The sequence below is a fragment of the Varroa destructor genome, unplaced genomic scaffold (assembly GCF_002443255.2).
Source record: "Varroa destructor unplaced genomic scaffold, Vdes_3.0 BEIS01000001.1, whole genome shotgun sequence".
In the NCBI taxonomy this organism is placed as follows: Eukaryota; Metazoa; Arthropoda; class Arachnida; order Mesostigmata; family Varroidae; genus Varroa; species Varroa destructor.
This window is the reverse complement of record NW_019211454.1, coordinates 44,771,931-44,783,114: the sequence shown is the minus strand read 5'-3', so window position 1 is coordinate 44,783,114 and position 11,184 is coordinate 44,771,931. Positions and strand designations below refer to the sequence as shown.

At 40.4% G+C, this 11,184-nt stretch overlaps 2 protein-coding genes and 1 long non-coding RNA gene across 10 annotated transcripts in view; 2 read left to right on the top strand and 1 right to left on the bottom strand.

Moving 5' to 3' along the window:
- The window catches only part of LOC111251521 (uncharacterized), a 28,687-nt gene extending 24,876 nt beyond the window's left edge, over positions 1–3,811 (top strand). For all 5 annotated transcript variants that reach the window (XM_022808442.2, XM_022808360.2, XM_022808209.2 and 2 more), the window contains one exon: positions 3,612–3,811. The gene's annotated coding sequence lies outside the window, so the exon portion shown is untranslated. The remainder of the gene's footprint in view (positions 1–3,611) is intronic.
- Positions 1–11,184, top strand: part of LOC111251380 (putative polypeptide N-acetylgalactosaminyltransferase 9) — a 50,563-nt gene that overhangs the window by 13,417 nt on the left and 25,962 nt on the right. The gene's annotated exons all lie outside the window — the stretch shown is intronic.
- Positions 69–1,226, bottom strand: LOC111251691 (uncharacterized). The gene is made up of 3 exons (XR_002673937.2): positions 1,093–1,226; positions 398–573; positions 69–188 (listed from the first exon to the last, which is right to left on the bottom strand). It is a non-coding gene; the product is annotated as an uncharacterized LOC111251691 (long non-coding RNA).

Below are 11,184 nucleotides of genomic sequence, written 5' to 3'. Positions count from 1 at the left end.
ACTTCATTGACACCAACCGAGTGTCGCATATTGTGATAGGTCCTTATGTTTTAGTCCACGTTGACGCGCTGGCTGACGACGTCGATCAGCACTTGGCCGTGGTCGTTGTGGCACGGTGGATCTCGGACTATTGGTCCTACGATAAAGTACCAACGCCAAGCACCAGCGATGGTTAAACTGAAATTCGACTGAACAGACGTCAGACGTTTAGTGCGTATTTGACAAAAGATCAGCGAGCACCGCTGCCCAAAGGTATCAAAAATGACGTCAACAACAACGACAACAACAGCAAATATACGCCATCGTTGGGTAATGAATATGTAAAAAATGATCAACAACGAAAAACGTATCACGAACTAGGGGCAACAAAATATTTCGCCATGAACCAACGACTGACCAAGAGAAAAGAAAGCAGATGGTTGTCAAGTCGACCGCCGTTGAGGGTATACCAGTCGGCGTGCCGTTCAGAGCCTTCACAGCAAGAGCGCCGAGAACGATATTAAGACCTGTAGTAAGCAGACATGGCAGGATATAGAAGACCTCCCTCAAAGGGATTCGTCATCAAATAGTTACCTGCAATATTTAACATCATCATCGTCTTCGTGAATACCTGAAGTACATTTCCATATTTTTTTGCAATTTCATACTTCTTGTATCGTATCCTTATAATCTTTAGCAGTGGTTTTGTAAGATTTCCTTAAGATAGCGTATTTCCTTGTGATCTTCATTTAGGTACTTCGCAGTCAAGTCAGCTATGTGGATTAATGCGGACTGACACAACATTTATGCGTCATATCGCCTATGTCCCTACATATATAATTTACATTATCCTTATGTCGCATTCGGTTATAAACTGCGACGCTGCGGTGACATTATCACGCTGTATCAATTAGGAAGCCAATCGGAGCAAATGAAGGTCTTAAATCGAAACAGGTCATAGCAATAGTGTCTTCTTATTTATGAGAGTCATGGACAAGTGTTGTAGGATGATGTAGAAAATCGTTTTGGATTATCTGTAATTTTTTCTACAGTGGCCAGAAGGCTTAAACACAACGATATCTAAAGCAATATTTCCAGGATCCTGTCGTTTACCGTTCATGAAGTCCTGCAACAGCTTTTCGGAGTTCGCCGTCGGGCTTCCATGAACTACCTAGTGGTTTAGCAACAGATTTGCAACGACGACACAGATGACAATTGGACAGTTGGCACTTGATATGGAGTTAGGCTGAATTTTGCAGTGCTGACTTAACGCGTAAAAGACGGTGATAGAGTCCGGTCGCAGGACAGACGCTTCGTTTTAGTAACGCAGCAACTGAAAGGTGCTTTGTTGTTTGCATGTTTCATTGACCTGACAATATATGGCTTCTCGTACAATGCGATGGGTCTATAACGTTGAGCTGATATAACTGACAATACACTCCTCAAACAAGCGGCAAAAGATCCTGTTGTACGACACCTCTGAGGCCCTGGGTTGAGTTCTAAGCAATTATTTGTTTAAGACTAAGTGACGGATGTGAAAGAAAATACTATAAATTGTACAGAGCAAAGGGGTTCTTTTAGTATTCATGAAAGGTGTTTTTGACCATTTGAATTTTGCGGTCCTAATAGGTCTGCGGTATTACACGGGTAGGCTGTCATAACGTTTGGTTCACTGGCAAGCCAACTGTACACAAGTGAAATCCAACAAACGTATAAATATACGTGTGTCTTCAATATATATAATAACACGTTCATATCATCAGACGTAGAACGTACGCAAAATTGTCGTGTTACGGTCTTCTCGCGCGTTAGCTAAGAGTACGAAGATCGAATATTGCACGGCAGGATGCCAAGGGCTGGAGGCATCTATAAGGAGGAATATCTGATCAATGCAAATAACGAACGTCAGAGGCACGTGTCTGTCGTAAAGCGGGTCGATTTCTGCGAAAATATACGTGAATAACGCCAAACAACGGTTCGATGATCGCTAAAAGAAACGATAAATAAACATAAATGCAAGATAACATACGTCCAACGGTTTTAATCAGCATTACTATGGTTTCGGCCTGAACAAAATCCGAAGGCTATAAACAACTACATTCCTGTTTGTTTTTTCCAGTTGTATATTCGCGGTATGAAAGAGAAGCTGGATACACTTGAAAACGGAAAATGTGCTTAAGATGGCCAGCACAAATAATAAAGCCCAAACTTTACTGGGTCGGATAGGCGTTAGATAATCAAATACCCAGGTGGATAGAATATATATCGAATCTTCCCTTATGGACGGACTTCGTTCGAAGTGGAAATGGCAATATTGACATGGAAGCTCATCACAGGGACCTTGTACACTCGTATCTATACGGTACTACAAGAGAGCGGCGCCGCGTATCTGTGTGCCGTTAGCCACTATTTTTTCCCCCCTTCTCTCGTACTTTTAACTAACATATAAAGCCTACGAAAAAAGTTGACATACGCTATCAAACATGTATCAAAGGAGAGGTCTGTGTCTATCATTGTTGATTTCATTAGTTAGAAGAGTCGGTCGGTTGAGACCCTGTAGCGTTCATTTGTACATATTTAATGTGTGATATATTATTATATTTTTTTAGCTGAACTTATTTTCTTCATGCACCGACACGACGGTGCATAAGTGATAGATATATCCTGGATCAACTCCTTGTTATTCGACTGTAGGTATAGCCAAATTGCCGGCGCATTCGGGTTAAGGCAGACATAAAATAGAATTCAGATGTATTGGCGCCTGACAGTGGTCACCGATTGAACGGTCACTGACATTGAATGCTCCTTTTGTGAACGGTTCTTTTAAAGGTAAACAAATATTGCTTGCATATTATTTTCCATCATTCTTGGAAAAATGTTTAGTATTATTTTTAAATACCTCATTATTGAAGATTTATGCCGAAAAGCGTAAAACTAGATTACTGTAAATTAACTCCTGTGTTTTTCTGAAGCTGTAGCTTTTTTCAAAGTAAAAATTTCTGAAAGTCTCGAGAAATTCCGTATCTGGCCTGAAACGTATATATAGGCATGCTGCCTGATAGCAAGCAGACCCGAAAAGGCTGTATATGATATTATTGCGCATTCAGCTCCAAAAAAATTGACCATATGGAAACCGCATGAATTTTACTACAAGCTACGTGAATGACCGTCATTTAACCTTACGGCTTAGAAATAATATTGTTTTTCTCATAGTTTAAAATATAATAATATTTATGTAACGAGCAAACTGTTTAGTTCTCGCCCATATCCTCATTTGATTAACAGGTATGTTCTTTGCCCTAGGTACATATTCATATTACGCTAAGTTCACACCTAATATATATTGCAACGCTTATTCAGGTTCTGTTGCCTGCGACAGGTCTCTTCGAGCCGGTTAGCTTAATTAGCCTTCACTTGTGTTGCTCAATCTTGATAACTTTTACTAACACAAATCCTTGCTTGAGCGTGATAGCGGAATTACTATGTTACAGAACATATACCCCATTTCCTCTGCGCGTTACCCTATACACATCATACAGAAAAACGCACATAGCTAGGCGCGACGCATAGATGTATGATGTGTTTTTCTGATCACGTCAGTGGAAGTAATTTATTTTTTTACCCGTTGCCAGGTAACGACTTCGGTCTGCACACAAGCTCAAAGACAGATCAATGGACAAAAGCAGTTGTTTACCCGATCAATGTCACGCTGCCGCAGCTGGTCTCTCGCGATGGGCTCAACCCGATTAGCCTCATAGGCACATAAATGCATTTACTCACATATCAACTACCTTTGTGCTGGTATAAAATAAACTTACGTTTCTTCTGTTTATCACGGTGTTGTTGAATGTACACGCCCGCTCGGGGCTTTGCATCGTTGCGGGGTCGGTAGACGACCGCCGCCCCCATCTGCAGCTTCAGTGGTCAGTGTGGGACTGATTCACGGAAATGACCCCATGCGACCTCTGCTTAATGTTGTTTTCCTGCGACGGCGAGAAAATTTGCTGTGTTTTGTCGTTCGTTCGGCCATTCTGTCTGTTTGTACCCACTGCCATTTTAGGATTCGTGCTGGCTCAAATATATCGAAAACGACATTTACGGAATAGGCTGCAGCGTATCTCACTTAAGTGGCCTGATTTATTCAGCTGCTGTATTTGCGCTTGCTGCTACAACCGGCCGGTTTCGATGTCATTTTAGCTTGCTATGGTGTCAAAGGGAAATCAGTCACGGATCCGATCAAAGCTGGTCTTTAAATGCAAAATTGAAAATAGCCACGCACGTGCATAGATACAAACGAGGACGCTGCTTCGACAAATCGTCTTATGAACATCGGGCAATATCGTGTACATACACGCATGTACATCGGTCTATTCGACGAGGATACATTCAGCTCAAGTAAACTTGATTCAAACATACAAGCCCTAAGATCGGTAAAAAGTTTTCAACGGTTTCTAATTTTGTAGTCTAACTGTTTGTAATTTGAAGAGTTAATTACATAATTTGGGCAATGAGTGGACTAAGCTGGCAGTGTCCTATGGTGATTTCCGAGAAGGTACCTAAAAAGGCTGCTTGTGACGGCGGTCGGACGCAATTAGAGTCCTCCCGAATGTCTATATTGATTTATTTTATTAGAACCTCTGTAACAAAAGAACAGTGAAAATTACAGAATCATTTAAGAGCGTTGATTTGCGAGCGGGACGAGGTAATCCAATTAGAGTTCGAATGGCAGTACGCTGGACGCATTACAGGATTGCTGAACTATTTTTAAAAGTTTTTTTTAAAAAGAAATTGTGCTGTGCCAAACCATGATGGTGTACATAACTATCGCTTTCAGACAGAGACCCGAAAAAAACACGAGACGAAATAAATTGCACAGCAATAATGTATATGTAGCATTTTGGGCATAATTTAAAGAAATCCCTAAACTAGTCTAATATCTGGTTAAGTCTCAAGCGGTTATTTGGTATTTTGAGGATTATTTAAAGCTTGTAAAGAAGTAGATACCGTTTGATTTGAAATTTTTACAGGAAGGCCAAGTGTATCGTAGTTGCTTTTAGTGTTAGCCAGATCACTGTCAAAGTCTTCTCCGTTAGTGAATAGCTTGCAAATCTGCGTTACAATAGTGAGCTCATCATCATGTGATTTAGTTGCACACTTCTTAATGTGAAAGGGAAGTACATTGGTCTGAAGGGCCTAAAACTGAACCTTTTAGAGCCTTACAGTTTGTTGAAATGTTCAGGACAGCATTGCCAATGAATACAGTGAAATGAAGTGTTGATACTCGTATTGGCAAGCTATTGTATTGAACACGTTCAAAAAGTTTCGGACGGAAGGGTCTGACAGGTGAAGTGTCTGCTACTTTCCTATTGGTGGATGCTGCCAGCTGAATTCAGATGAATACCAGCACTCCACAGCGGGCACCAACGATTTTCATAATAGCCGCATTAAACGAGAGGAACACTTTTGGCTTTTTATTGCCAACGAGCTTCTCACCAAGCTACCATAAATACGCTACGGGGGCGGCGGCAGTCGAGCCTGGCTTCATCCATCGAATGAGACGAGAATTGCATTTGCAGTTGGATCCTTACAACAAAGGGTATAAACTTTTCGAAACGAAGATATGTGGACGCTATTCCGTTAAATGGCAACTGATGACGAAGCTGCTGCTGTTGACGCCACCGTTGCTGTTACTGCTGCTGCTGCCAACGAATTTTGGTCCCCACACTAAATGTGGTCTTTTTTTCTTGATTCTTCTCAGAAATCCCTTGGTGTTGTTGTTGATACTGCAATGAGTTGCCATTGCGACATTCCAGTGTCACGATGATAGGGTTTGTGCTTGGCGGGCCGCGCTAAGGGTCAGGAAAAACGGAAGAAACTCCCGTAATTTTCTGGTCGTGTTTTCAAGTGGGGGGTGAGGTACTTGTTAATGCAAGAGGAAGGACTCTACGATGCGGAGTTGATTTTTTACGGCGACAATGAATTCTCACTGATTTGCTACTACGACAACAACTATTATAGCTGACCGGTAAATGATAAGTTAGTTCAGCCGATTGGGCAGGGAATCTGCACCTGTTAGACAAACCAATTGATACAAATAGTGCGGCACCATAAAATGATTGAAATTGTATGTTCGATAATAGATACTGGAACGTACGTTCAGTATCAGAAGGACAATTTGTCTATCGGACAATTAGTTATGAAGACCGACGATGACTTCATAGAGTACCTGGTATGGTATCATGTTAAAGGATCACAATGCTATCAGCCTATGTGGGCTGTGTGATGGCAAAGATGTAATCAACATTACTAAAGTGTCCTTCGGTGCATATTCAGCAAAAAATCGTGGTAATCATCATATGCTTGCTACTGCATAAATTGCCACACGACATTTTATTTACAAATTAAAAAAGTAACATTGTCGGACTGTTCGCTATACAGAATTATTTTTTTGGGGGGTCAACGACCATATTGGATAGCGCTATTGAATTTTTAATGAAGTTTACTGAAGCAATTAATTCGTCGTAATTAACACAGCCGTTTATATGGACAGAGTCCAACAGTCTGAAATCAGTCTGTTGTATTACGAAAATCTGCATAAATAAGAAAAAATAATCAGAAGTGTGTGAAGTGTTCGCGCCCGTTCGATGACCGGTGACGATCGATGATTTGTGATTCGGTACATCAAACAGTTGAATTTTTAACAACAAGCTGTTCGCCATTTTTTGGCCTTAAAGAAGGGGAGAAAAAGATAGAAGATGCTTTTTTAAAAACTAGATGTGTTTACACTCCCCGCTAGTTCCCGTGATAGGTTAGCAAGTAACGTATTTGCCTTTCGATTGTTGAGACACGTCCGGACATAAGCACACGTTCATTTTGTCCGTACTGGCAGTCAGCCGTATGATGAAATCCCTGACGGCGGTACCGGACATTGAGCTCAAAACCAAGAAACTCTGACGAAAAGAAATTTCTTCTCTATTCAAAAAAGGCAAGTACGTACTTGCGGACCTTGTTTTCTTTCTTGCTTGATAGCCAAACCTCTATAATTTGACACAGATTTGAATATTTTGTTGGCGAAACCATTGATATATTGCCGATGATACCGTAAGTACTCGGTGGTAATGCAGCGCTTCTACAATATGTTAACTTTTGTTGAATTCTCCTACAAGGGAAAGATTAATACGAAAACGAAAACGTTCGAATCAAAAGGCTTCTTAATAATGAGCAAACGTTCCTTGTGGTAACTTAAGTTCGAAAGCAAAGACTTCGACCAACTGCAGCTTAAAAGGCTTAATTATATTAGCTAATGATATAATGACTTGTTTTTTTAGGTTCGTAGTGCTATCACTTGAAGAGCCGGAGTATCGGAAATTAATGGGTAATGCTTTCTAGTCGGGCGTGAGTTCCACACCAATCAGCCTGTGTTAGGCAGACCTTGCTCCGCCGTGTCTGACCATGCGTAAACAACATTATCAACATACTGCTTCAAAAAAAAAAAGACAAAAAACCGGGACTATATTGCCTTTTATTATGTGCCGATTGCTCTGTTCAATTTTTACTGAGATAAATTTTACGTTAAAGTGTAATAAACATTTACAAGAAGGGAAGAGAAGTGGATAATTACAAGGATACCAGCCAGTCATCTTTGCCGTCATCTTTCTTCAAAATCCACTTTGTACAGTTTCTTTACGAAGGCCGATCCTTTCAGTGTTTGTATCTATTCGCGCCAGTCTTGCTAGGCATATTTTGCAATAGCTTTTTCTATCGTGACGCTTATAGCAATAGACAGAAATATATAGGCCGGGAAGTGGAGACCTGTTTATAGTACATACGTTGCGTTGTCAATGTGGCATGACTACTAATGCGATTTCTGGCTTGCGTTGTCAGTATATTGTTATATATATTGTTATGCTCTTGAGAGCCCATTTTTGAACTCGAGCCATAACGATAGACCTATAACGAACGTATGATATAATCTATGTGCGGAGATGCCTTGGCTAGCTGCGATACAAGGCTGTATTTCTAGGTCTGGTAGAGATAATGATTATCTACGCCGTTACGCGCGTCAGAGATGTTTAATCTTGTGAAAAATCCCAAGGAGAAAATAATAAAAATGCAGAAGGGCACACTTGTCTGTGCAACACTCATGCCGCGTATGGGAGAAATTTACAAACTGGACGATGAATTCCCAACGGTAGTGGTTACCAGCTATATATGCACGTGCGAACGTCTGAATAGCCGCATATGGCTACCGACCTTCGAGGCTGGGCAAGAAAGGTCAAGGTTCGTTGAGTTATTATTCTACAAACACTACATATTTTTATTTAATTCTATCGTCGTCTGCGAGGTCTATTCGATAATAACAATATTTCTCCAGAAAAACTTATAAGAAGGGCATTCGAAGCGTGTTGCAGTTTGTTCGCTATAAGAAGCTTCATATAAGAAGCACAAATATGCGAATTAGAGATCTAGAAGATCAAACTAATGATTCTATCAACTGCATAGGCCCAAATCAGGCCAAAAGTTGTCATGAATATATATAGTCTCACGCTTGGTCCACTTCCGGCTGAGTATAGTGATCGAACCATGGCTTGTCTATGGCCACCGTATACTCTGGGCAGTTTTTTTTTTTATTATTATTGATTAAGGTTCTGCAAACTGCACGTAGAATCTGACACATTTTTTACTCATTTTTATTATACATGTATGTGTGTGTGTGTCAAGTTAGTCTTTCAGGCTGTATCTGTGCAAACGTTCGTTACTTAAAATATGTGGCTACCCTATAGGTGGCTAACAAACCGCGATTGATTAAAAAAGTGGTTCGTTGTAATACAGTCATCACTGGAAGTTTTTTTTCTGTCGGCGTATCTTTTTTATTTCAGATATTGATTGCGTACTAGCGTTGTGTCATATGAATGGCTCGGAGGTACGTAGCCGACTGTAACCTAGGTCGTTGTCCTATTCTCGAGTAGCGTTGATTCAAAGAAACTAACTTGGTATGACCGAAAGGATAGACTTACCAAAATCTATTGAGATAAGATAGTCGTGACGATGATGAGGTTTTAATAATTTGTATACGGCATGCGTGATTTTGTTTAGTTTCTGCGGTTTTGTAAATAGCTAACTTCAATCGGCGGCAAGTATCCCTGTCAGAGGAAACCATTTTCAGGCCTGAGTTCACTTTCTAAGGCCGAGTTTATCTTTTCGTTCCAAGCTTCGCGGCGTGCATCATGAATTGTTTGATATAACACCCGCAACAGACAACACAAACAATATCATTATGGTGTTGATGATGTCCTTTTTTCAAGTAATAGGCTAAAGAAAGACAGTACAAGGCAGGTTGTCGTGCTTTTAACGCGGTCGTGATGACCGGCAGCTTTACCGCACATTTTTCGTTGAACCACAGAGCCGGAACGCGGCTAGCCGGCTGGCCGGCTGGCCAGCTGGGTACCTTCTAGGGTGCCTAAACACAACACTGATAGCACAGTGCTGGGCATTCTGCCCGCTTTGTGTTAATAGCAGTATTTACTTTCCTACTTTAAAACCACTACGTTTTTCGCCGAACCGTTATCGGGACGTCGCTACAAAAAGTGCCACTTCGGTAAACGGTTACGTAAAGTTCAAGCTTGGCCGAACACGCTGTAGCGTTCGACCGGATTTGCGACGTCGATAAGAGGCATGAAGAACAAAAGAAAACATCTCTTGTTGTAACACAAGCTAACACAACGACAAATTTCGTCCCCCGATTTTGTCCGATAAATTGCAATAAAGTTTATGAAAATCAATGATAGAAAGATGAAGCGAAGAATCATGGACTATTGATGTCATCAATTTGCGTTGTTATGTATCGTAGGCGGGGCTCGAATCAGCGATATTTCTGGCATCTTTCAATCACAGACCCTACCACTAGCATGGATCAGGGTTAACATATTCTTTGTGCGGGGGGACGTTGTGGGTACCGTCAAAATGCATCACCTACCAAATCAAAGAAGATAATATATCGCTCCTGCTGTATTAACTTGTACCACCGCTGCCGTCTAAAGTAGAAAAGCGTCTGAATGTAAGTTTTTCCAGACTTGCAAGCATTTTAGAAAAATGTACGATGAAACTACCTTAATTAATTATATATTATAGCGAAACTAAGTAAACGAAATATTGATGATGTAAGTTGATTGTTCGCTCCTCGTTCGGTTCAGTAAATATATAAATATAAAAAAATAGTTCAAATATATGTTAAAAGTAACTCCGGATTATCATAAGAGCTTATAAAAACGACAAGCGCCCTGGTGAACGCGTTTTAGATGTAGACACCCTGTCGATATACTTTTCCTTGCAGTTATTTAGGTCGATGTCGGGATTCTTAAAGGATTAATGATGGATAACTTATGGAGACGTTTGATAAAGCTCTGATAGTTTCAAGGAGGAGACTCTGCTTGTCCTGTTTGTCCCAGTTGCTGTGGTTTAGGTGAAGAGAAGCAAATTTCAAGCTATTACTCTTGCAGGAGTACCAATGAACAGTAAAATAGCCCTCAGTATACATATTCGGTGCGGCCAGCACACAATAACACGGTAAAAAGGCAATCGTCGTTGCCTAAATGAGTTTTTATTAACCAAGCCATAAATATTTAGTAAATTATCTTCATCTCATAATAACTGAGTTAAGAAAAAAAAAAAAAGAGAAAAAGGGGACGCGATGTACACTTCGTGTATATTGATAAGAGTAACGTCAATTTGTGCCAAAAAATGCGACGTAGCGGCCATATTTGAATTCCTATTGATCATTTTTGTAATCGAAAAAAATATCAGTCAGACATTTTATAGGGATTTTAGCAGGGCCAGTCAAGTGCTGCAATAACCGTAAATCAAGTAACAATGAATGATAGTAAATTAAACATCGATAATCCGAATGCTGACGTCAGATCTTTGTGAAAACACCAAAAGAACACATTTTCTTATGGCGTCATGGTCGACGGGTCTGATGCGATCTGCGGTTTGATGTAGTTCACCTTCGGGGCAGAGGAGTCCTAAGTATTAACGCATCTCACATGGGCATGTATTTATCCAGTTTCGGATATGTCTTATTTAGGCTGAAATGGCAGGAAAGGAATCTAAAAACATCAGTTTATTTTTACATATACATTAGATTATAGCTTGCAATTTAATGGACAAAAGTGAGTAATTTGGCGTTCATATAGTAATGAAATATAT